The sequence below is a fragment of the Malaclemys terrapin genome, chromosome 9 (genome assembly GCF_027887155.1).
Source record: "Malaclemys terrapin pileata isolate rMalTer1 chromosome 9, rMalTer1.hap1, whole genome shotgun sequence".
Classification (NCBI taxonomy): domain Eukaryota; kingdom Metazoa; phylum Chordata; order Testudines; family Emydidae; genus Malaclemys; species Malaclemys terrapin.
In genome coordinates, this window is record NC_071513.1 from 42,190,230 (window position 1) to 42,214,279 (window position 24,050).

The 24,050-nt window shown below is 55.6% G+C and overlaps 1 protein-coding gene across 1 annotated transcript in view; it reads left to right on the top strand.

Moving 5' to 3' along the window:
- KLF8 (KLF transcription factor 8) overlaps positions 1-24,050 on the top strand; it is a 91,384-nt gene that overhangs the window by 33,904 nt on the left and 33,430 nt on the right. The window lies entirely within an intron of this gene.

The window sequence follows — 24,050 nt, forward strand, 5'->3', positions numbered from 1 at the left end:
ACAAAATAACCCTGAGGTACCTCTGGGTGGGATACAGGGGGGCTGCGGGTCGGGGGTGAGGGGCACCGGCAGAGCAGTGCAGGGGGGAAGCTAGCCCTGTCTGCTGGCCTCTGCTCAGCCCCTTGGCTCCATGTGCATCCAGCTCCCCCAGTTTTCAAATGAAAGAAGTAGCTGCAGTCACCTGAGCTGTCCTGGCACCTGCCCAGATCCTACTGCGGGTGTGGGTCCCAGGGGTCCTGCCCTCTGGCCTCTGGGAGCTGAGCTTTTACCCAGGAGCCTGTGTGGTGGGAGAGGGGAGGCTGCCTCCAGCAAGCCAGTCCTGGGGTAAGTGAGTGAGGCACCAGAGCAGCCTCCCCCATGGAAAGCTGGAGGGAGGTCAGCCCAGGCTGCAGGTGGCTGCTGATTCGAGGGGTGCAGGGGCAGGGTGGGTCCTGAGGATCTCAGCCCTGGTGCTGGTCTGTCCCCAGGGGCAGCTGGAATGTGGGAGCCCTGCACTGCCAGTGTGGCTGTCAGGGAAACCACTGCCTCAGCCTCAGCCCCTTCCGCTCCTCCCCGCCCCCTCCAAGGCACCTTGGGCACTTTGTCTCCAGCCTACACCTCTTGCTGACCCCAAAGTGATAAGGCCTGAGCCATGTGACTCTGTCTCTCCTTCCACTCCTGTTGTCCTGGTGACGTCCCCCTCCCCCGCGTCACACACTTGCTCCCCCCATCTGTGCCCATAGTCACGCACACGGGGGGCCCCATCTCTTCCCTTCTGGACAGACAGACGTGCTCTCCCCACACTGTCCACCCTCTTCCCCCCGGCTGCTGTTATGTTGAGTCCAGTCGTAGTCATCCAAATTTAAAAAAAAAAAAGGGGGGTTGGGGGGAAGCTGCAAAATGAATGGCAATAGCTCCTCTGCCCCCTTTTCCCGGGAGATTTCAGAGGTGAGAGCCCAGTGGAAGGAGTGGGGTCTCATGGGGCGATCCTGTGCATTAGTTCTGGTGGGAGAATGTTCGCTAGCAGGGTAGAGCAAGGATTCAGAGCCCTGGGTTCTTTACTGGCTCTGGGAGGGAATATTGGCTCGTGGTTAGAGCCAGGAGACCTGGCATCACTTCGCTTTTCTGGGAGGGAGCGTGTCTGCTAGCTGGAGGAGAGGACTAGGAGTTGGGACCCCTGCATTCTATTCCCAGCTCTGCTATTGGCCTGCTAAGTGACCTTGGGCAAAACACCGCCCAGATCCGTGCCTCAGTTGCCCCATCTGTATCCCAGGGATACCATTTGATCTGGGTTACCAGCTGTTCGTTTGCAAAGCACCAAGAGGGTGGGATAAAAGGAGTCCCATGCCAGCTGCTCTGCGTGGCTGGGAGCTTGCACTGCCGCCCGGCTCAGCCACGCCTGGGCTGTGAGGGAGCCAAGGTGCAGCTGGCAGCCTGAAACGGGCACGCCTGCTGGCTGATCCCTCGATTCCCCACCCCCGCTCAGGCACTTACAGCTGCCTATTGTGCGACCACTGCCCCAGTGCCATGGTGACAAATGCCACTGTGTTGTGGTGAAGCCCCAGAGAGGTGCCCCTCATCCTGCTGCCTGGCGACACCCCGTCACCGCCCCGTGGATAATGCACCAGCTGGTCATTAGAGGTTGCCCACAAAGGAGAACCTGTGTAGGGTGCTGCTCCAACTGAGTGTCCTCAGCTCCTTAAGCCTAGGGACACGGTGCCCAGCACCTCTGGATCAGGCCATGGGGCAGGTAATGGAATGAGATGCAGCACAGCTAGGACCTCTGGGGAAGAATGGACAGTAGTGCAGGAAAAAGACTGTGGATGTCTGTCTTCGGCAGGTACAAGCGCCGCCCCCTTCCCGAGAGGGGGTTATGCTGAGTTTGGGCTTGAGCCCCTCTGGCAGGTGGCTCTAGCCCGATGCCACGTCTGTCTCTCAGCATGGCTTTTTTTCCTCACTGCGCTCTGCTGAGCTTTCTCTGGCTGATTCCTGGTAGTTTGGGGGAATTGCTGTCTTGTATTGGGGACGCTGGAACAGAAAATGTTTGTGGCTATGTCTACACCAGGACTTTTGTCAATAAAACTTTTCACATCCCTGACTGTCAAAAAACACCCCCCTGATGCTCTCCCGCTGACATATCTACTGTTGAGGGTTTGGGGGAGACAGAGAAGCAGCCGTGCTGTGGGAGATCTAGAGAGTGCATGGGGGTCCGTTCACAAAGGGTGCGGCACCAGAAACACTAGAGGTGGCATGTCATGTAGTAGGGGCTACCCAAGGGGATGGGCTGTGTGGCTGTAACCCCTCTCCCTGGGCTGTAGGCACCAGGTACACTGTGATGCAATATACACTAAGCCAGCTCTGGCGCCCCTCCTTACTTGGCTGGAGAGGATCACTTGACCCTCCCAGGGTACCCCCCCCCCCGATGGCGGAGCAAGGTAAGACGTGGGCTTGTGTTGATGAGTCCATCGTTTTGGGGGGAGTAAAGCGTGCAGCATCCACTCTGTGTGCTTCTTAATATCACTTGTTTTGTGCCTGAGCTGTTTTATCTTGAACAGACCTATTGTGGCAGGGGCTCTGATCTCCCCTGGTTGTCCAGTGTACCCATGTGCAGGCCACATAATAGTGGATCATTAGATGGAGGGAGGGGAGAGGGAAACTTAGAGGGAACCTGCGAAGCATTTTGCAGGGCAGGGAGCACAAGCACAGTTTTTCCTTTTCCTTACAGTGTTGAAAGAAGGCCTCAATTTGGGCTGTCAATTTTTTTCTTTCTTGCTTTTTTTCCCCCCTTCAGAACAATTTGGAATATCCGTTATGGTCTTGGGTGATGTGTTGGAGTGGCCTCAGGGATGTTTATTGTTAGATCGCTTCCCCCCACCTTCCCCTTTGAAGGGGCAGAGATGTTAGATCTTTAACAAATACTCCTTTCTCCACAATGTTTATTAGGCATTGGAATTAAATATAAGCCAACGCATGGTTTTAGAAAAAGTCCGGTCAACAATCCCATCTCCTCACTTGGTGATGGCTCTTGTGATGTCATCGCTTCACTAGATCTCCAGACTCCACGGTCTCTGAGGGTAGGCGGGACCAGAATTTCAAATGGGAACTTTTTTAATTCCCTTCCCCCACTGCCCATCAAAAAGAAGCAGAAAAGGGCAGGTCCTCTTTAAGATGACTGATTCAGAGACTGGAATGCCTCTGATAGTTCACAGATCTTTCCTCCCCGCTCCCCCATGCCCCCCATCTCTGTTCCTGTTTCCCCTGCCTCTTCCCCTATTGATTGCAAGCACCAGCTGGAAGGCCTGCCCCCGCAGGCAACCATGTGCAGGCGCGACTCCTTTGCAAGGCCTGGCATGCAGAGGCAGCCCTGGGTAGTGCTCGCAACCCGCAGCGGCTGGGTTGGGTTGGGAAGCAGCAGCTCGGTGTGTTTTTCCACTGCTGGCAGCGTTGTGTCCAGGGTTATGGAGAGGTGGTGAGGCGGGTGTGTCCGTAAGGCGGGGTGGCTCCACACCCCACACTTACCTCTTGCCCGATTTAGCCTAATCTGCCTCTGCTTGCATTCCTGAACCTCTCCCCTGGAAAAAAGAACAGGAGTACTTGTGGCACCTTAGAGACTAACAAATGTATTGGAGCATAAGCTTTCGTGGGCTACAGCCCACTTCTTCGGATGCATATAGAGTGGAACATATATTGAGGAGCAGTATATACACACATATAGAGAGCATGAACAGGTGGGAGTTGTCTTACCAATTCTGAGAGGCCAATTAAGTAAGTGGAAAAAAAACTTTAGAAGTGATAATCAGGATAGCCCAGTACAGACAGTTTGATAAGAAGTGTGAGAATACTTACAAGGGGAGATAGATTCAGTGTTTGTAATGGCTCAGCCATTCCCAGTCCTTATTCAATCCTAAATTGATTGTATCTAGTTTGCATATCAATTCCAGCTCAGCAGTCTCTCCCTGGAGTCTGTTTTTGAAGTTTTTCTGTTGTAAGATTGACAGATCTGCGGGTGGCTTTGAATGACCAGACAGATTAAAGTGTTCTCCCACTGGTTTTTGAGTATTATGATTCCTGATGTCAGATTTGTGTCCATTAAATCTTTTGCGTAGAGACTGTCCAGTTTGGCCAATGTACATGGCAGAGGGGCATTGCTGGCACATGAGCGGGTGCACCCCACTCGGCCAGTGTTGGGGCAGCTGCTGGATGGGTGGGACTTTGGGGGGAGAAGGGTGGTCTGGATGTCTAAGGGCAGGGTTGGGAGTCTGTGTGTCTGGGTTCAATTTCTGGCTCTGGTGTGTGACCGTCCCCCCTCCGTGCCTCAGTTTCCCCCTCGGGGGAACTGGGACAGTGGTGCTTGCCCACAGTGCAGGGTTTTGTGCAGCACCTTGAGGTGCTTGGATGGGAGTGGCTGAGGGTAAGGCGGGGTGTTATTGCAGCCAGACCCGGGGGAGTGGGAAACCGTCTTGGCGAGGTGCTCCAGAGCTGGTGAGCGTCCTGATGTTCGAGTTTCCATGTGCTGATGCAGCATCGTGGTGCTGACTGGGCCCTGGAGGGCAGTGTTTAAACAGGCACTCATGTTAGTTTGGGGGTGGGGTGAGGGCTGGCCAGTCTTGTACCTTCCAGGGGATAGTAATCTGAAATCCCAACACTTCCTCTGCTATCACACTGGCTGTAGCAGGCTGTCAGCCCCCCACTTTGTTAGCACGTGCAAATTCTGAGGGAGGTACCTCATGAACCCCCCTCCCACTCTGGGTTACTAGGGGAGAGAAGATTTAGGGGTGGGCTGAGCAGCCCTGAGAGAGGAAGCCTTGCAGCTGTGTCTGGGGAGCAGGCTAGAGCCACATGCTGGTATCTTCATGTTGCTTTGACAAAGCCAAGCCCAGCAGGGGGCAGTGTGGAGAGCAGGTTGGGCGGGAATGGGGCATAGACTGTCTCTGGTGGCTGTCCCATTCTCTGACTCTCCTCTCCCAGCATGCTCTTGGGGACCTTGCAGTGTGAATCATTACCTTGCCCTTGAAGTCTCTTGTGCCCCAGGGATTGGGGGGGCTCTTGTGACAGTAGCTGAACTACCCAGCTGGGCTAGGATTGTGGCTGCTGTTTGCCTCCCACGGCATGCGGGGGTGGCGATGGGTTCTCAGCCCTGCCTCAAGAACCCTCCCCACTTTAATTTACACTGCTCCCCCCCCCCTTTATTTCCCTCCCTCGGGCCCTCTCAGGCCACCTAACACACCTAACATGCATTGCCTGGTGGGGGGATCTTCGGGGCCAGGGCTCCTTTATCTCCTTGGGCATCTGCCCTAGGAGTGGAGATAGCGCCTCTCAGGGCTTGGGGATTGACCCCTGAGCTGTCTACATGGTACTGTGTAGGCCCCAGGCTCGTCCAGAAAGGAGCGTGGGTTTGGGTGAGGTGCCGGCACTTATCAAGCCCTAAACTGTAGGGGAAAATGACAGGAGTTTCAAGCCAAATTACCCATCCCTCCTCTAATCTAATGGAAAGGGCAGGCGCGGCTGGTGGGGGCGGGTGGTGGCTGGGTGGAGTGGCCTGTATGTAGATGGGTTAAGCTCTGCTGCCATGACACCAACGCCCTTCCCCGCCTCCCTCCCCCCCGTCACTGCCTGCGGAAAAAGCTATAAAAAGAACGTATTTAAAGTGACACCATCGTGATAAAAATTGGAGAGAGGGATTTTAAAACCTCCACCATGCCGTTCCCCTCCGTCTGCAGGAGCACAGGGCAGGCTGGCCGGCTTGTTTGCGGGTCCCAGCTTGCTCTGTGCTGGGGTGTGACTCAGAAGCCAGGCTGGTCAGTTTCACTCTCTGCTCCCTGGTCTGTAGGTGATTTGGTTGTATGCAGGTTGCCAATATTGTAGGGGTTTCTCCCCCATTCCCCCAAAAGACATATATCTTCCCCCACCCCCTTCCAGCTTTAAGTCTCATGGCTGCGAGGATGTCTAGGTGTCCCAGAAAGCCAGGGAGTCTGGGGATAGTCACTGTGGGACTAGTGGGAGCATTGTCCTACTGCATACAGGTCCCCCTCCCCTGTTTGGGATTTCCATCCTCCCAGGGCTAGGCTATGCTTGGCTCCCAGTCTCTCTGGAACACCCCATGCTGCTGTCCCTGGGGCTGGAGGGGGGCAGGGCAACATGAGCCGTGGCAGCTTCCAACCACAGGGGGATAAAACACCCTTTCCCTGCCTGTCCCTGAGGCCTGGCCCGTCTCCAGCTCCCAACCCGGGCGCAGAAGGTGCTCGCTCCTGAGGGATCCCTAGCCCCTTCCAGAGTTGCCGTCTCAGCAGAGGCGGTTATGAACAACCTCCCATGGGGGAGTGAGGCATGGATGGAGTGGGCCTGGGCCCCCTGATGAGGGGTTCCTAATAGCGGGGTCAGCCAGGCAGGGCCAGATTAACCTTTTGTGGGCCTGGCGCCAAATATATTTGTGGGCCCCCATGGAGGCAATGGAGCATGTTGCAGGGATGTCAGTCCCCAGAGCGAGGGGCCAGCCAGAGGCAATGGAGCATGGCATGGCAGGGGTGGCCCCGCTCTGCCCCGGCCCATGGAGGGCCAGGGCTGGCTCCTGGCACCAACGGAGAAAGCACGTGCCTGGGGCGGCACATGCTAAGGGGCAACATTCCGTCTATTCTTGGGGCAGCACAGTCTGAGTGGTTGGTTTTTTTTTTTTTTTTTTTGCTTTAGCAGTTCGAACAGCTTTTTTTGCTGGGGGTGGCAAAAATGGTAGAGCCTGCCCTGGCGAGGGCACCATTTACAAACCAGCAGTTGCCAGATGCACAGTGGCCCGGCTGGCCCTGTGCTGCCAGCGTGCCCCTTTCCCTCAGGGGCGGGCCCATGCAGTGCCACACAGCCCCCCCCCCCCCCAACAACGGAACCCCTCCCCCCAATTCCCTGTGGCCAGAGTCCCCCTGGACTTACTATGTCCAGCACCCCCCCACATATGCATAGCACCCTGCACAACAACCCCCTTGCCCAGTGCCCCCCTGCCCACAGCCCCACCACAATTGCCCAGCACCCCCCACAGAACCCCCACTGCCTAGTGCCTCAACACACACATCTTCCCCGCCACCTCCCAGCCCAGCACCCCCTAGAGACCCACTCTTCACTCCCTGCCTCACGGCCACACCCAGTCTGCCGGGCTGAGCTGGCAGTGCAGCCAAGGCTGGTCCCAGGGCTGGGAATCGCTCCGGCCCTTTGGGAGTGGCACGATCAGCCAGGCCAAGGCCTGCCCTGGCCGGGCTCTCTCAAGACGCACTTGCCTGGAGGGGCCCAGGCAAGCCCCCCACACTGTCATCTGCCCCACCCCCCATCCGCACCTGGCTGAGACTGCCCAGGCTTCTGCACCAGTCCCAGGCAGCTCAGCTCTGGGGAGACAGATGGGGTGCCACAGGTGATGGGAAGCAGAGACTGCCCGGAGCCGGAGGTGCACTGGGTCCAGCCAGGGAGCTGAGAGGAGCCGGCAGGTGGGGCCAGGCGGTGGAGAGGATCCCTCGGCCTGAGGAGCAAATGATGGGGGTGGGGGGGGGAGCCAGCGGGCTGATGGGGTCTCAGGACCCAGTGCAAGTGGAACAGGCTGGGGCCCCTTCTGAGCATCGGCCCGGCTCCATGGAGCCATTGGCGCCATTGTAAACCTGGAACTGCAGCCAGGTGGCTGGGTAGTGTGGTGCCTTATAGCGGGATGCTGGGAGGTGCGTTGCAGCATGGTGTGGTGCCGGGGCAGGTGGAAGGAGGAGAGGCTGGGAAGGGTTTGATGAGGCACAGCCCCTGCCCGCTCAGTGTGGTCCTCTGTCCCTCTCCGGTGATGGCTGGGCCACATACAGAGGGTGATGAGCCAACTACAGTGTGGGTAGCAGAGCTGGGTTTCTTAGCTCAGGCAGTTGAGGCTCGTGCTGTAAGATGCAGAAGTGTCAGGTCTGGTCTTGGCTGCCAACAACCCATCTAGTGGTATTGCACTGGCATAGTGGGGCAGGCGGCACACTCTTTCTCACTCTGGTTTGCCATCCAGGTATTGAGTTCCCCCCTTTTATTTGGGCACATTCTTTGTCTCTGTTTCCTGGCTCACTGCAGCCTCCGTTAACCCTTTGTACTGAGGATCAGGCTTTCCCATCGCCCTGCAGGATTTTGTCTGAGCACCAGGTTCACTTGATCGGCAGTCCAAAAGGACAAAGCATGCCTGTTCAGATTGGCTGCAGCCCTCCTTCCCAGCTGGAGCCAAAGTAGCTAAGGCCAAAGTTCAGCTGGAATTGACTGACTTAATGCTGCTCTGATCTGAGCCTTGGGAAGGGAAACCTTGGAGCCAGATTGAGACTCTATAGACCTGTTTCCAGGTCTATCAGACAATCCGGTCAGAATCCCGTCTTTCTTTTTTTTTTTTTTTTTTTTTTTTTTTGTTTTGTTTTGTTTTCTAGCTCTCCTATTTGCAAAGTGAATCTTTAAAACCTGACCGTGATGTAATTGACACAGTGATGTCTGCCTGAATCTGAGGAGAGCCTGGCACAATTACTCTTGGGGGAGGGGAGGGAGGGAAGAGTATAACTGATGCAGTGACCTCTGCCTGAGCCTGCAGACAGCCTCCAACAGAGGGTGGAGCAGCAGTCACTAGAACCAGGGAAGACATCTGGCCCCCTGAGCAGTCTGGGCCCCTGCCATCAAAGGCGCCGTCTTTCTAAGTTGCCAGGGGGTGCTCCACCCCTTCCCCCAACCCCCCACCCCCACCCTGCCTCTCCCCACCCTGCCCCATTCTGCCCCTCCCCCAAGTGCGCCCAACCCTTGCTCCTCCCCCTCCCCCCCAGTGCCTCCTGCATGCCACGGAACAGCTGATCACGGTGGGCGGGAGGCACTGGGGGAGGACCTGGTCGGGGGGCTGCCAGCCATTGTCTGAGATTTGGCCTAACATTCTCAGATGACTGAGTGCACAGCACAGACACACGGTCAAGGGCATGTATGGGCTAGGGAAAACCGTTGTGTTTTCAAATTGGTTAAAACACATTAGATAATCTATGTGATTTTACATGGGACTTGGTGCAGACAGAACAAATCACAGGAAATAAAAGTGGTAGCTGGTTGTGCCAACCCCGGAGAGTGCGGGGGAACAGGGAGAAGAGTATTACTAAATTTCACTAATTAACATGCTTTATGATTATTATTTGTATTCTAGTAGGGCCTAGAGGCCCCACTGTGCTGAGTACTGCACATCCATCCAGTGCCCTAGTCACTGGCCCACACTCCTTTCCCCTTCATATATCTACTGGTTTCAGAGTGGCGTTGGCATTCTGCTCATGGTCGTCCCTTCTCCTGCAGCCCCAGAAGTGAGTTTGCTCTCTGCCACCATGATTAAGTCTGTGTAAATGACAATGCAAATTAGGCACCTCCCAGAGGCTCCTGGCAAGCTCCCAGCATGGTCCTTGTTCGTGCACCACTGGACCAAAGGAATGAGTGGCCCAAAGTGACACTTGGATTCGCTGTCCAGCACAGCTGTGAGCCCTAAGCTTTGCTTGTGCTCTGAGTTACTCCACAGCCATGAATGATAAACTCTGTGTGAGGACTAGTGGGTGGGGGTGCATACATATAATCTCACAGAGGTGTTAGCTGTGTTCCACTGGTTGAACTATGTTCTGCTTGCTCCTATTCAATCAACATGGCAGGAGCACTGTTCACTTCCTGTTCTAACCTGTTGTGCAGAGTTTGTGTGGCTGTTAAACAGCTGTTATGTTCCCCCACCCTAGAGGTGGCTGCATTTCCCCCCCTGTTCCCTGTCCCCTGACTGCCCCAACCCCTATCCACACCCCTGCCCCCTGACAGGCCCCTCTGGACTCCCACGCTTATCCAACCCCATTCCCCATCCCCTGACTGCCCCCCCCCCCGAACCTCCGCCCCATCCAATCCCCCTGCTCCCTGTCCCCTGACTTTCCCCCGGGACCCCCGGCCCCTTATCCAATCCCCCAGCCCCGGCTCCCTTACCATGCCGCTCAGAGCAGCATGTCTGGCAGCCACACCTCTTGGCTGGAGCCAGACATGCTGCTGCGCTGCCCTGCAGGAGCACGCAGCCCCGTTGCCCAGAACGCTGCCCGCTGCAGAGGAGGGGGGACAGCGAGGGAGGGACCAGGGGCTAGCCTCCCTGTCCGGGAGCTCAAGGGCCAGGCAGGACAGGCCCGCGGGCCGTAATTTGCCCACCTCTGGGTTAACTGATTTCTTTATAGCAGAGGTGTCCACCTGTCTTGCTTGATGTATTTATGTGGCCCACGTGGCACATTCAGCTTCTTGAAATCTAAGCCCTTTTTTTTTTATTTTTTTATTTTTTTTTAAAGTACGTTTCTAGACATGGAGGTTAGAAACAGAATCTTCTAAACGTGGAGCCAAGTATAAACTGATGGCAGTGATGTCTGCCTGAGTCTGCAGACAGCCTGAAGCAGTGACCCGGAGCGGAGAATTCCCCTGCCTCCAGTAATTGTAGTTGGAATGTTAACTCTGGAACCTAATTATGTAAATTTGGCACAAGCATTAATTGCTGATCATTTTAGCAATGGACAGGAGTGTGCGTGAAGCCTGTAATAGAGTAGGGGCAGAGATGGAATTGGGAGTTGCTGCAGGGAGGGAAATGAATAGGGAAGAACCAAAATGATCAAAAGATGGGGAAGAGGGAGAGAAACGGAGAAAGGAGTATGCGGTTGGGGGGGAGAAAAGGAACTCAGGGTATGCTGACTACATGGAGACGTATTCTACTCTTGATCTTTGAGCAAACCTCCCCCAGACATCAGTGAGGAGGAAATTGACCAGAATACCTCTTCTAGAATAGCTCCACGATGGGGACAGTCTGTTCTGGAATAAATGACTGTATCCAGAATAATTACTCTGCTTTGGAAGTGTACTAACTATATTCTGGAATAAAGTGACTCCCTTGAGAACTTTACACAGTAACTCGTCAGGTCAATTCCCCCATGTAGACAAGCCCTCAGGTGTCTAAGGCAGGATTTGGAAGGGGGGTTAGCCAGCACATGTTAACATCCCAAATTTAACCCCAAAGTTAGGTCTTGTAAAAACAAGTTGTTTCAAGACTGACCATCACTAGAAATGTCTCTGTGACTTAGTTTCTCAACATTCAAAGGGCCACTTATTGAAAACAATAAAAATTGGGGTCTTGCAGCAGTCTAATGTAGTGATCCGCAACGCAGTGCCCGCAGGCGCCCGCCGGGGCATCTATGTGCACCCGTGTACTGGCTGGCGGACGAGCATCGATTTTCGGTGGCATTTCAGCGGCGACGCCTATTGTCGTTGCTGCTTGTTGGTGGCATTTTGGCAGTGACGCCTATTGACGTTGCTGCTTCTCGGTGGCATTTTGGCGGATGCTCGTCCGCTGGCCACGGTCCGCGGTGGCTCATCATCTGGTGCCCGCAAGACGAAAAAGGTTGGGGACCCCTGGTCTAGTGTGTAGCAACGTGAAACTGACAAGCTTATTTTCATTGCCTGGGCTGCTTGAACTGCAAGACGTAAACAAACTGTCTAAATATTGGAGCCACAAGGTGGGGGAGGCAATATCTTCGAATGGACCAATTTCTGTTGGTGAGAGAGACAGACCTTGGTCAAGTCAAAGATATTACCTCTCCCACTTTGTGTCTCTAACATCCTGGGACCAACATGGCTACACCAATGCTACAGAGTAGACTCCCTAGTTTGCTATAATCTAAAGTGGGATTAATTCTACACATAAGGAGATGTCTTAATAAAATATGTCACCAAATTCTGCCCTCTTATGTCTTAGCGGCCTGGTTCTGGCAGGATCGAGGACAGTCTCTCTCTGTTTTGTTGGATGATGATATTATTTTTGTTGTTGTGACCCAGATGCTCAGCTGCTGTAAATTGGTGCTAGCTGACTTCAAGGGAGCAATGCTCCTTTACCCAGCTGAGGATCTGGCCCAGCGGAGGCTGCGTTGGGGTGTGCTGGGGGGTGTTAGCTGTGCCAAGATTGCCTCTTGCACCCATCTTCTGCCCTCCCTGGCACTAACTAAAATCGAAGAGGTAAAGGGCATCCCTTGGTGGTGTGCGAGAGGGGTTTTGCTTGCGGAGGAGGGAGGGAGAGGCTGAGCTGGGAGGAAATTCCTGCAGAAGGTGTGGACGTTTAAGAGGCAGGGTGTGTCTCCTTTCTGCAGAGCACAGCCTGGCTCTCATGAAATCCGTGAGGGCTGCCCAGATATCTGCAGCTCCCAGCTGTGCCCGGGAATAGAGGCGAGGCCCCAATGGAGCCAGGAGGGGAGTCAGATGGCTGCTTTCCCACGGCTCGGTCCCCTGTGCCGGAATGGCGTGAGGCTGGCGCCCTCCCCTTCACACAGGGAGCCTTTGACTCTTTAGTGCGAGAGGGAGGGGCCCTCACCACAGGCATTGCAGCAGCTTCCTTGCCCGATTTTCCCCCCCCCCCCAGGGAGGGGATGGGCGGGGGTGGGCAGGGAGGAAGCCAGGGAGCGGCTCTGCAGAGCAGGCGGGGCGGTTACAGCCCAACAATCCGATTACTAGACTGTATCCAATTAATTCCTAGCCATTTACAGACATTTTTACCCAGCGCCCCCCTCTAATCCAGTTAGATTTTGCCAATTACTGGAGGTGTTTGGTCTGGAGCAAATCAAGAACCTCCCTCTAACGTGAAGGCTAATGGAGGGATGCTGGGGCTGAGCCTCAGGGGCCCAGGTCCTCAGTCCGGGCATCTGACTCAGAAGTTAGGTGCCTAAATACCTGAGGATCTGGGCCTGGCTCCCAAGGGCTGCAGTTAGATGGGAGTCCTGTTACAGTTGCTCATGTTCCAGGTGCCCCTTTGACTGGCCCTGCCCTGTGACCCGACTGCACTGGGTCCCGGTTGCCGCTGGCATCTCTGGTCCCTGCTCCATTTTTCCCTGCATCTCTAACCCTTGTTCCATGTCCCTGTGACTCGGCTGCCCATTCCCCCCGGCTCCCCCTTTGCCCGTGAGGCCTGACCCCACTCCATTCCCATGTGATGTCTCCGCTCCGTTTCTGAAGGCCGGGGGCTGCTTGTTCTCCAGGGAGTGAATTTCCTACCTTCTCAACTCAATCTCATTTCATTTAAGTCACGCCAGTTTCTGGCTTCCACAGGATGAGGGGGGCCTGCCCCAGGCAGGGAGCCAGGGGAGAACAGCCATGTTCTGCTGCTTTCCTTGGCTGCGGGGGCCCTGCAGCAGGGTATGCGTTGGGGTGGGAGGCACAGGGCAATAGGCCGGATCCAGCTTGCGAGCAGCGCAGCCCACCCATGCCCTAGGCCGTGCGCATGGTGTTGTGGGGGGGCGACCCAGGGGCCTCTCCAAAGAAGTATTCGGTTTGGGGATGCAGAGCTGAAACTACAGCCAGGATGAAGGGAAAAGCATCCATTTGCAGTACTAGAGACAGCCAGTAATGGAGAGCGGGTGGGTGTCTTCCCATTGGGTGGCTCCCTTTTACCTCTAATAAATACAGTGCCCCAATGCTCCAGGCTCGATCCTGATCCCCTCCAGCCCCGCAGCAAGGAGCAGGAACCCCCCTGGCAATGGAGGTAAGGCAGCCTATGACTAGACCTGGGCCCTAGGTCTCACCACCTGTCTGGGGTTGTTTCTCATTCTAAGGAGAAGCTGCGTTTGTCTTCTCTGATGTAGCACAGCCTGGTGGGGCTCCAAGGGAGGTGGCTGCTGGCTATGGCTGTGAAAGCATCAATTCCTGCTGGGGTTCTAGGAGCACCAGCATGGGCAAGCCCGGTCTGTGCTCGGAGACCACTGTAGAATAGTGTCTGGCAGCTCAGACACGGCTCTCCCAGCCCGTGCTGGAGGAGATCACGTTTGAAGCCTTCTGGTGCCAAAGAGGCTCCTTCCTGCACCAATCTCGGTCCTTTCCTCCTAGGCTTTCACCGTGCTTTAGCGAGGCAGGTTAGTGTTGTTTTTTTTCCTGATGTTCTAGATTTGTGGGGTAAGGGTGGGGGAGACACTGGGACTGAGGGCGGAAGTGACTTGCCTGAGGTCACACTGAGAGTTGTTTGCAGAGCAGGAAGTAGGACCCAGGTGTCCTGGATCCCAGTGCCCGGCTCTAACGAGCTTGGTTTTGGCTGTAGGTGGTCGTGGCCTGGGGAGTCCTGGCAGAGGGCGGCTTACCTGAAATCCACCTGTGCTGAAGTGGTCCTTGATGATGAAAAGTGGCCTTTTGGCTTCCTTGAACAGACCCTTTGTGCTAGTGGGGCATGCAAACCCCATGGGAGACCATGGCAGATTGGCATCAGCAAGGCAGACAAAGCCTAGCGCTTGGCCTAGTTGCCATGAAGTGGGATTATTTCTTGCCCGCACCTCTGTGTCTGGATTACCCCTTCCAACCAGGGCCGCTGTCACCAGCAGTGCAGAGGGATAAGAGATGGAAGTGGGGGTGGGGAAGATTTCACTGATCCTCCGGTGAAAATGGGGACGTTGGAAAGCAAGAGTTTTTCATTGCAAAGACCCTTCAAGGCCTCCTTCATCGTCAAGCAGCAAAAGACAAAGGGGGTTGGTCTCCAGTGTTGCCCTGTGTCTTTTGGAGGCCATTGGTGGGTTTGCAGTACCATCTGGAGCCATAAAAAAAAAAGTCCATGCCCTTTTTTGAGAAGCTTGATGGAAAGAACCATCTTTGCCCCACTGCCACCTGGGTAGCTAACAGCTGAGCAGCCCTGGCCAAGCTGAGCATGGGGGAGCTGGCTACACTAGCCACGGGATAAAGGATCTGGATGCAGACTAGGTTAGCCAGTGACTGCTCAGCTGCATTCTCTCCCTCCAGCCGTGAAAGGTCCTCCTGGACCTGCCAGTGGAAACTGCCTGGGGTCCAGCCTCGACAGACCTTTCAGAGAGCAGCAAATCAGGCTGGGCCTGAGCTGGCTCAGCCGGGCGTAATGGGGTGGGGCGGGCGTTTGGCTGCAGGAGAGGTTCCCCACTGAAGGGGTGGGTGGTGGCGGTGGGGGGTTGCTGATGGAAACTGAGCCTTTTGAGAGGCAGCGCAGATGCCCAGCAAAGAGGGGGAGGTAGGGGTTGGTTTCGACTGCCACTGAACCCGGAGAAAATGAGTCTTTTGTTTGCTGTTGCTGTAACCGCTGAGCGCTCACCCGATCCCCACTCTCTGCTGGAGTCACAAGAGCAACTCCGCAGCCTTAGAGCAGGAGTCAGAGGAAGTTCAACCGGATTTCATCCCCGAGCGGAAACGCAGCCGGCGAGGCGCCCAGAGCCCTGCGTGGTGGCCCTAGCGCCACAGTGTTTGTAAGATCTGCGCTTCAGGGGCAGGGATGTGGGGCAGCGGAGGCTGCCCCCCCCCCAGTGGCTGGAGGCCCTCCAAGGTAATGCTGCCTTGGGAGGTGCAGGGAGCTCAGCTTGGCTCGTCAGTATAAGAAGTTACAGAGCAGCATCTCTGTGACGTAGGCTGAACAAATAAAGGGGGTCTAATGCCTGCCCTCTGGCTCCATGGGGGAAACTTGCTTGGGGCCTCTGTCCGGCTCAGTTGGGGAGGGGATTGGTGGGAGCTGCCCTTTCTCCCTCCGGTCAGGGAGAGGGCAGCCGTGAAGGCAGCTGTTTCCTGACCCTTGCCTGCTGCCATGGCTCAGCCTCCATCTCTGGCTCTGCACTGAGCAGGGCAGAAGCATCAGAGCAGCCCTCATTCCATACAGTGGGAGGTCCTGGCTCTCCTCCCTGGGCCCCGGTGTAAATCAGGAGCGACTCCACTGTTTGCCAGTGCAGTTCTACAGGTGTAAACCCCCCCAGGAGATCGATATCAGGCAGAGGCTGTGCTGTACATTAACCCTAGTCTCCCCTCCCTCCCTGCTCCCAACTGCTGGTCCCCTCCCCCTACACGCATCCTGCCTCCTGCAGTTTAACCCTTTCTCTTCTCTCTGGACAGTAGGCCCAGCCCAGCCCCACCCCGCCCCTCCTCACAATTGTAGGTTCTCTCCCACTGCCCCTAGCCAGACCATCCCCCACAGCCATTCAGTTCCCTAGCTGCCAGGCCCCCTTACAGCCCTCTGGGTAAAAGCCTGAGCAGTCCCTCCCCCCAGACCTGACAAAAATGCTGCCAGGTGGGGCCCAGCTGGAAATCCAGCAGCAGGGGGAGGGATCCTAGATCAGAGATAAAGCACCTCAACGGGTGGCTGTCAATGAGGACAAGGCTGGATTGGGCATGGGGGGAAGGAGGCTGTGCTGAGATCCTCCCATTCTGGAGGAAGAGCCCACAGGTGCTGAAAGGGGAGGGGTAGGGAGTCTGAGATCATGGGAAAAGACTGTGCTGTGGAGGAGATGAAGAATGGCCTGGCCTACTGGGAATAAGCAAAGGTGGGATGAGAGGGGCTGCCACTTAAGAAGTGATGCCTTAATGGGGCACTGCTGCTCCCATGGCAGTGTGCTTCTCCCCCCCCCCCCCCTTTTGGTTTTATAGTTCACGTGCTAAGGAACCCCATGGTGTCTTGGAGACTGGATCTGCAGCCTCTTCCTTCAAGGCTGGTTTAAGGCAGCAGGAGCATTTCATTCTCCCCTCTGAAGTTTGCCCTGGAAACGAGCGGGAATGTAGGCTGTCCCTTAGGGCTTGTCCACACGGGATATTATAGTGGTGTAAGATAAGGTGTGAATTTCAACTCCTGTAGTCACACCAGTCTAACACCCGGGTGGACACTCTCATTATCAGAGTCTCCTTTTTCTGGTTTCACTTAAACCCTTCCAAAGCAACAGTGGCTAACCTGGAAAAAGGCCCCTCTGATACCACCTGGTATCCACAAGGGGATCGGGGGTGTCATGCTGATGTAGAACTAGAACTGTCTAGTTAGACTGTCAGGCCTTGGCTACACTTGGGAATTTGTGAAGCGAGAGAGCTCTCGCAGCGCTGTAAGTACTCCACCTCTCCGAGGGGAGTAGCTTGCAGCACTGCGAGCGAACATGCAGCGCTGCAGGCGCTGATTACACTGGTGCTTTACAGCGCTGCACTCGCTGCGCTCGGGGGGGGGGGGGGGGGACATTTTCACACCCCTGAGCGCAGCAAGTTGCAGCGCTGTACAGCGCCAGTGTAGCCAAGGCCTTAGACTGGTATAACTCCTCTGCAGACAAACCCTTACACTAGCAAGTTATATAGCTTTAACTATCCTGGGGTACAGTGCACTCAAGGAGCTGAGAACCCTCTTGGGGTGGGGCAGTAGATGTTGAGGAGTAGTCCCACACACAACCTTAAGGCCTGGCTTAGGCTTAAACCCCCCATCAATGGAAGAATGCTACCGTTATGCAGGGAGGTAGTGTTCCTACAGTAGTGGAAACACTCTCTCTGGTGTTGGAAGCATCTACACGCTATGGGGTTATGCTGGTGTAGCTATGCCGACATAGCTATGCTGGTATAATCTCCATAGTGTAGACATATCCTGAAATATAGGGCAGAACCAAGTTTCAGGCATCTCCCAGTGCTCTGGAGTAATGAGTGAGGTCTAAGGTCACTGTAACGACCAGAGCTGTGACTCAGTGCTCAGCAATAGCACCCACATGGTTCTGGTCTCCAGCACTGAGGGATGATAACCCCATCCCATTCAGAAGGGCCTTTTCTGTTGGACAGCAGTCACCTGGGCAGACAGAAAAGCCCTTGGATTAACATCTAGATAGGAAGGTTATGTGTCATACCCTTAGCATTCTAAACGTTCTGATTTGCTGAGGCAGGATCACATTTTGCCTTGTTCCCTTCCTTTAATTGATCCATAATCTTTGAGCTATTGACTAGGTGGCAATTGAGGAAGACAATGGAGGTGCCGCCCTATGGGATAATCCCCATCTTTCATCCCATGATGCAGCACCTTTGGCAAAGAAATCCACTCTGCTAGGGTGCAGGGGGTCAGGGTCTGTGTCAGGCAGCATGTAGGACTGGCCCATGCTGAGTTAAAGCAGGTGTCACCCCTGTAATGCTACAGCCAGCATGGTCCTGAGGATAGATACAACCTCTGTTGGCCTGTGCCCTTGTGTAAGGTTATCCCAGAGGGTGGGGTTGGCAGTGTTTTTCCAGTGGGCTGTTTTTTTCCGCTGGGTACAGGATGCTGTTCTGAGGTAGTGGGGAGTGGCTGGCAGAAGGGTGGACAGTGATGTCCCTGTCTTGTTGGCTGAAAATTGCTCAGGAGGCTGAGCAGTGCTGTGGGTGGTGGTGGTGGAAAACAGAGGCAACAAAAGGAAACAAAGGCAGGCCACCCAAAGGAGGGGCATGGGTGCTGGAGGTGCAGGCCAGTGTCCGTAGGGGGGTGGGATGTGGTTGAGTGTGTCTGGCTGGCTTGCACACTGCCAGGGATGCTCCCTGTGGCATTGCCAGTCTTACGATGCCTATGCAGCAGTGGGCTCCTCCCTAACTAGCCTTATTGGGCCCAGTTGTCTGGAAAGCGCTAATGGCCCAGAGCAAAAGGGCATGTTAAAGGGGACGTTTTCACCAGTGCAGCCCTGCATGGGGTGGGGGGTGATGGGGTGGATTAAGAGCGTGCACGCTGGCCTAGAAAGAGAGTTGGGGAGCTAGCTGTGTTTTAAACATGGCGCCACCAGCTAAGGATGCGGCACACATCATGAAGTAGGGGGCTAAACTGCATCTAAAACTGGGGTCATCAATAAGCAGACTGCCAGACGCTTTTGAACGTACCCTGACATTTTTTTTTTTTTTACTTATTATCATTTTTTTAAATTATTATTTTCTCTGGAGTCTGGACCTTGACTGTACCTTGACAAAAAATAATTGACGACCCCTGATCTAAAACCACTTCTCTAGCTTAGGCCCTTTGCATGGGTTTGATGCCATTTCGGCTAGTGGCAGGTGAGCCGGGGATCTGTGTGAGTAGGGGACCCCTGATGCCTCCGTAGATGGGGAGTGCACGCAGGCGTGACTGCCTTGGAAAGCTGTTTGTAAAACTAATGAACACAGCCTCAGGGACGATTCCCCACAAAGGCCCTTTGCCTGGCTGGTGGGATGTATGGATGCTATAGGCTTCCCTCATTAAGTGGCCAGGCCCCCTCCCTATAGTCCCCATAGATGGGCACACATAGTAAGCCCAGCATGAAGCTAATGAACCTCCCCCAAAAGAGGAATGTGCTTTCATCCCTTTCAGCGCTCTCCCCACCCGGGGGACAGGAGATCAGGAGGGATGGGGCTTGGCAAGGATTGGCAGGGGCTGGGAGGTGCAGGAAGTGGGTGTGCCCACGGCTCAGTGGGAGCAGGATGGGAATTGGCCACTGACCTCAAGCAAAGGTGAGGGTGTGGTAGGGTGACCAGATGTCACGATTTTATAGGGACAGTCCCAATTTTTGGATCTTTTTTTTATATAGGCTCCTATTACCTCCCACCCCCATCCCGATTTTTCACATTTGTTGTCTGGTCACCCTAGGGTGGGGAGCTTGTGCTGCCAGGGCCCCTCCCCCGCTGTCTGGAGGGGCAAGAGAGCAACTGGAATGTGCCCTGCTCTGTACAGAGATGCTGCTGCAGAGGGGGTGGGAGGATCTCTGCTTGGGCAGAGCAGATATTTGAATGGTCACACAAGCCTACTCCATGCCAGAGTCCTTGGGGAGCACTCGGCCCAGCACAGACGGGGCCTGGGCATCTTTACCCTTAGATCCACTGCCAGAAATGGGTGGCATGGTGATAAAAGCACTGATGCCCTATCTCTGCTAGAGCTGGGCAAGCTGCAGTCCTGGGAGGCTTCACTACAGCCTGAGAACACATGTTAGAGGGGAAGTTACTCTGATGATGTGCTCCAAGGGTCCCAGCCATGTGAGGATCTCAAAGCATGTTGCCAAGGAAGGGTCACAGTATCACTGTTCCATTTTAGAGATGGGGGAAACTGAGACATGGGGAGTGCCTGGGGTTAGAACCCCAGTGAGTCTGCTTCTTTACTAAGAGGGATATGGAGCCCATCAAGAAGATGTCTTAATGGGCCAGCTGTTATAGGATCAGACTCCCTGGGGGTGTTTCCTATTGATTAATACGATTTTAGTCTCTGCACAGGAGTATTTACTTATTCCAGTTTATTTAAAACGTGCCGCTCCGTGGCTCTTGGTGCATGTCCAAGCATATTTCCCAGCCCGAGCGGGATGTGTTGCAGCTCGTGATTCGAGCAGTGGCTCCCCAGAGCTGGGATAGCAGGGAGGGTGCAGGGCGGGATTGAGGGCCGGGGCAGAGCTGTGTAAGGGCTCAGTGCTGGGATAGCAAGGGCTGCAGGATGCCAGTTACTCGGCTGATGGCCCCACTTCAGCAATGGGTTAGGGCTAAGATGGCAGGAGGGTTTGCTGGGGGTCCCTCTTTGTAGCCTTAGGCCCCTCTTGGATGGATTTGGGGCTCCTGCAGCAGACATAGATGAAGCAGCCTCGACCTGGCAGGGAACCCCGGCTGCACACATCTCAGCACTTCATGGGCCAAGACTATAATGCAGGACAGGGATTCGGCCCCGAGCCCTTCCTTGGGTGTGGGTTGTTTAAGGGCCACAGCAGCTGGTGTCAGTGACTCTTCATCTCAGCATAGTCTTGTCTTGCACCCCTTGCTTGCGGTTAAGTGGGGGGGGGGGTGTAGGAAATGAGCCCCACTTGGGATTGCGTGCAAGATGTGCCCGTGTCCATTCCCGGGAGGGTGTAGCAGGGCGGGGAGGGGAATACGCCCAGTCGCGGGTATGGATGAGGACATGCCCAGAGCTTTCAATGTGCCCACACCCATTTACGAGCAGGGTGGGGTCAGAGAGTGCCCATTCTAGTGGGGATGGGAGCTCTGCAGAGCAGAAAAGCTGATCACGCCCATTTGCTGGGGAAGAGGGTGGGGCCGTGTGCATGCTATGAGTTCCCTCATGATTAGTCTGGAGACGCTCAGAAGGGCTCCATTTGGGTACGGGTGAATTCCCTCCCCCATGTCTCTGCAGGGACTCTGGGCACTCACAGGAATGAAGTGGGCCCAATCATGGGAAACTGCTGGGGCATAGATGGCTTGTGGTAGTTGTGCCTGACCTAAACTCAGCCAAGCCAAAGCCTTTTGTCTTTAGGAAACTGGATAACTTTAAATCTAGGTTCAGTCTGATTACCTGTGGCTGGCTTGGGGGAAGGAGGCATCCGTGATCTAAATAGCCTGATCCTACATAAACCAGAACAAATCTGCTTTTCCAGCATATCGAGGTAGCTCCCAGCCTTTGGGTTGGGTTCCTAATGCCCCCCAAAATCATGGAGATGATCATGTGTCTAAAGCCTGAAGTGGCCAAGGGCTCCTCGCCCTTTTCAGAGCTCCCCCGTGGCAGCCTGTGGGCAGTAGGACTTTGGGGCAGTCTGATGAGAGCCCTGGTCCGTGACCACTGATCTGCTCAGCTGCCATGGCCATCAGGGCTGGTGGACGGGGGCACCCACTGAGTCTCGAGTGCAGGGTGCCAGAAGAAGAATTTGGAGTGGGGATTTTCACACACCCAATGGAAGCTTTGGGATTTCCCCCTTAGCCCAGCCTCGCCATGGTACAGAGGTGGGGTTGCTGCCCGAACCAATTTCTCCCTGCCAGCTCGGCTGGCGAGACATTGAAATAGATCCGAAATACCTCTGAGGATAGAATGTAGTCATTGTGCTGGCCTCGGTGGCAATTGGTGCTCTTGGCATTAGTGGGATGATGTCTTTGGTTGCCCAATAACCTGGGGTGGCACTGTCTGCATGGCAGCGCTGTCTTTGCCTGTTCAGGTCGCCTGCTCTAGAAAGTTTCAGCTCCAGGGTGGAGCCATTGCTAAGGGTCGTCCCCGGGAGCACATGGCAGTGGGCTGGTGACATGGAGGGGTTGTTGGTTTGGGAATGGGCATTGCCACATGGGCCAGGCATTTTCTAGTTAAAGGGATCACAAGGGAACAGAGTGACCTGTCAGCGGGAAGTAATGCCCACTGCATCTTTGGATCCGATTTTATCCCTCGCTGCTCAATGCCTCCTGAGACCACCAGCTTCTACTCCCCATATGGCTGGCCCTGGCTGTCTGCCAAGAGAAGCAGACAGAGGTGTGTTGTGTGGCCTTTCTATTGGAGACCTGGTTGCCCAGCTGGCAGAATAAGCAAGGAATGGAACTCCAGCCCCCCGTCTCCCACTCTTCCCCACCCACCCCAACCTCTCATGTCAGCAGCTATGGGATTTATTTCTCCTTGTCACTAGAGATGGGCCCCCAACCAAATCCGCTGCTTCCAAAGACCCCAGGCTTCTCAGCTGGCCCTTCGCCGTCCAGCAGCCTGGCCCTGGATCGGGGAAGCCAGGATCTAGGGCCGGTTTAGGTGCTGCTCCAGCCGTTGCCACTCGCACAGCTCTGGCCCCGTGCTGTGCCCTTTGTGGGCCTGGCATGGCCCTGGCCCAGCCGAGTGGTGCCTGGTTCCGCAGGAGGCGGCTGCCGGGGCTGCGCTGGCGTTCCAGGCCAGAGCCGCTGCGCCAGCCCTGGTGACGTGGGTGAATAGCGGTGCCGGGGGAACACAGGCTCCTCTCTATTCTGCCTTCCCCCACCCCAAGCCTCCTGCCCAGCTGGAGCTCCAGAGGGTTTTGTTTGTTCAGCTTGGGAGCTGGGAGGGTGGAGTCAGGGAGGCCTTTCGTTCCCCTGCCTCGCCCACCCCAGAGCCTGGGCAGGGCTCTGCTGGAGCCAGCCTGGGCTGGAGAAATAGCCCTGTCAGCAGCAGCAGCCAGGGCCCCCCAGCGCAGTGTCTGGCTCCACACCTCTCAGCTGCTCTGCGTTAGGCCACGCTTGGTTTAACCCTTGCCTACCGCCCCCATCTGCCTCTTTCAGCCCATTGGGAGGGGCAGATGCTGCCTTTGGAGCCAAGTCACTGAGCCGGTCTCAGGCCAGGGTGGCATGGCAGGGGTTAAAACTAGATAGCAGCAAGGGCGCTGGAGCCTGGGAGAGTGGGGGTGGAGCAGGGTGTGGGTGTAATGGGGAGGGGTTATGAGGGCATGGGCTTTGGGGAGAGGTCAGTGGATGCAGGTGCAGTGAGATTGTGTGGAATAGAGGTGCAGTGAGATGCCAGGGGAATATCAGCATGGGGGTAGGTGGGGGGGTGTCATAGCATGTGGGGTGGTGTAGGGAGGTTCAGTGGGGCATGGGGGGGTTCAACATGGTGCTGTTGTAGGGGGTGTGTCTGCAGCGGGGGTGTTGTAGGGAGGTGCAGTGGGGCGTCAGGGGGGTTCAGCATGGTGCTGTTGTAGGGGGTGTGTCAGTGCAAAGAGGGCATTGCAAGTAGGTGGAACGGGGTGTTGAGGGTTCAGTGTGGTGGTGTAGGGGGGGTGTCAGTGCAGTGTGTGTGGGGGATTGAAGTTAGGTGCAGTGGGGTGTCTCAGGAGCGTTCAGCCTAGGGAGGTGTGTGGGGCGGGGGGGAGAGGCATTGTCTTCCCTACAGAGTTCCGAGCCTGTATCTGTTTGGGATGTGATCACCTCCCAGATGTAGCTTGTGTGCACACACGTATTTGCTGTCCCAGTTTCCACCCTGTATCCCCCTTGCCAGCTGCCTCAGCTTGGCGCATCCTTGGCTTCCAGCTTGGCCCACTGTCCATTTGTGCTGGGAACAGACCCCCCCCCTAACGGTACCTATGCCACCAGCTTGGCTCTTCCTCCCTCGCTCCCTGCTGTGTGCACTAGGCAGCCCAGGGGTGCTTTGCGGGCGCAGGGACAGAGCAGCCCAGACTTTCCCAGCATGCCCTGCTGCCAGCACGGCTCAGCCATGGGTGCCAGGCAGAAGCAACTCTCTCAAGCTGTGCGTGTCGCGGTCGGGTCAAAGGAGCGTTGCCAGCTGGCAATGCTGTTGTGCTTGTAGCACAGACAGGCCTGAAAATCCGGCTGATTTGGGTCGGCTGGGCAGTAGCCTTTGGTAGCCGACTCTCGGCTGGGAGGCAGGCTGCTTGCCCAACGGGTTGGCATAAGCTGTCTGCTCCACTGAGGCAGGCAGCCCCAGCTGTTTGATTTTAAGACACTGCAGTCCTGCCTCTTAAGAAGCTTCCTTGGTGTAAGTCAATTAGAAATGGTGCTGGCTCAATGCTGTCTGCTATTGGGCCCTCTCCCCTGCCCCAGGCTTCAGGGAAGGGTGGACTGGGGGGAGTTCCCTCATCACCCCATCCCACAGG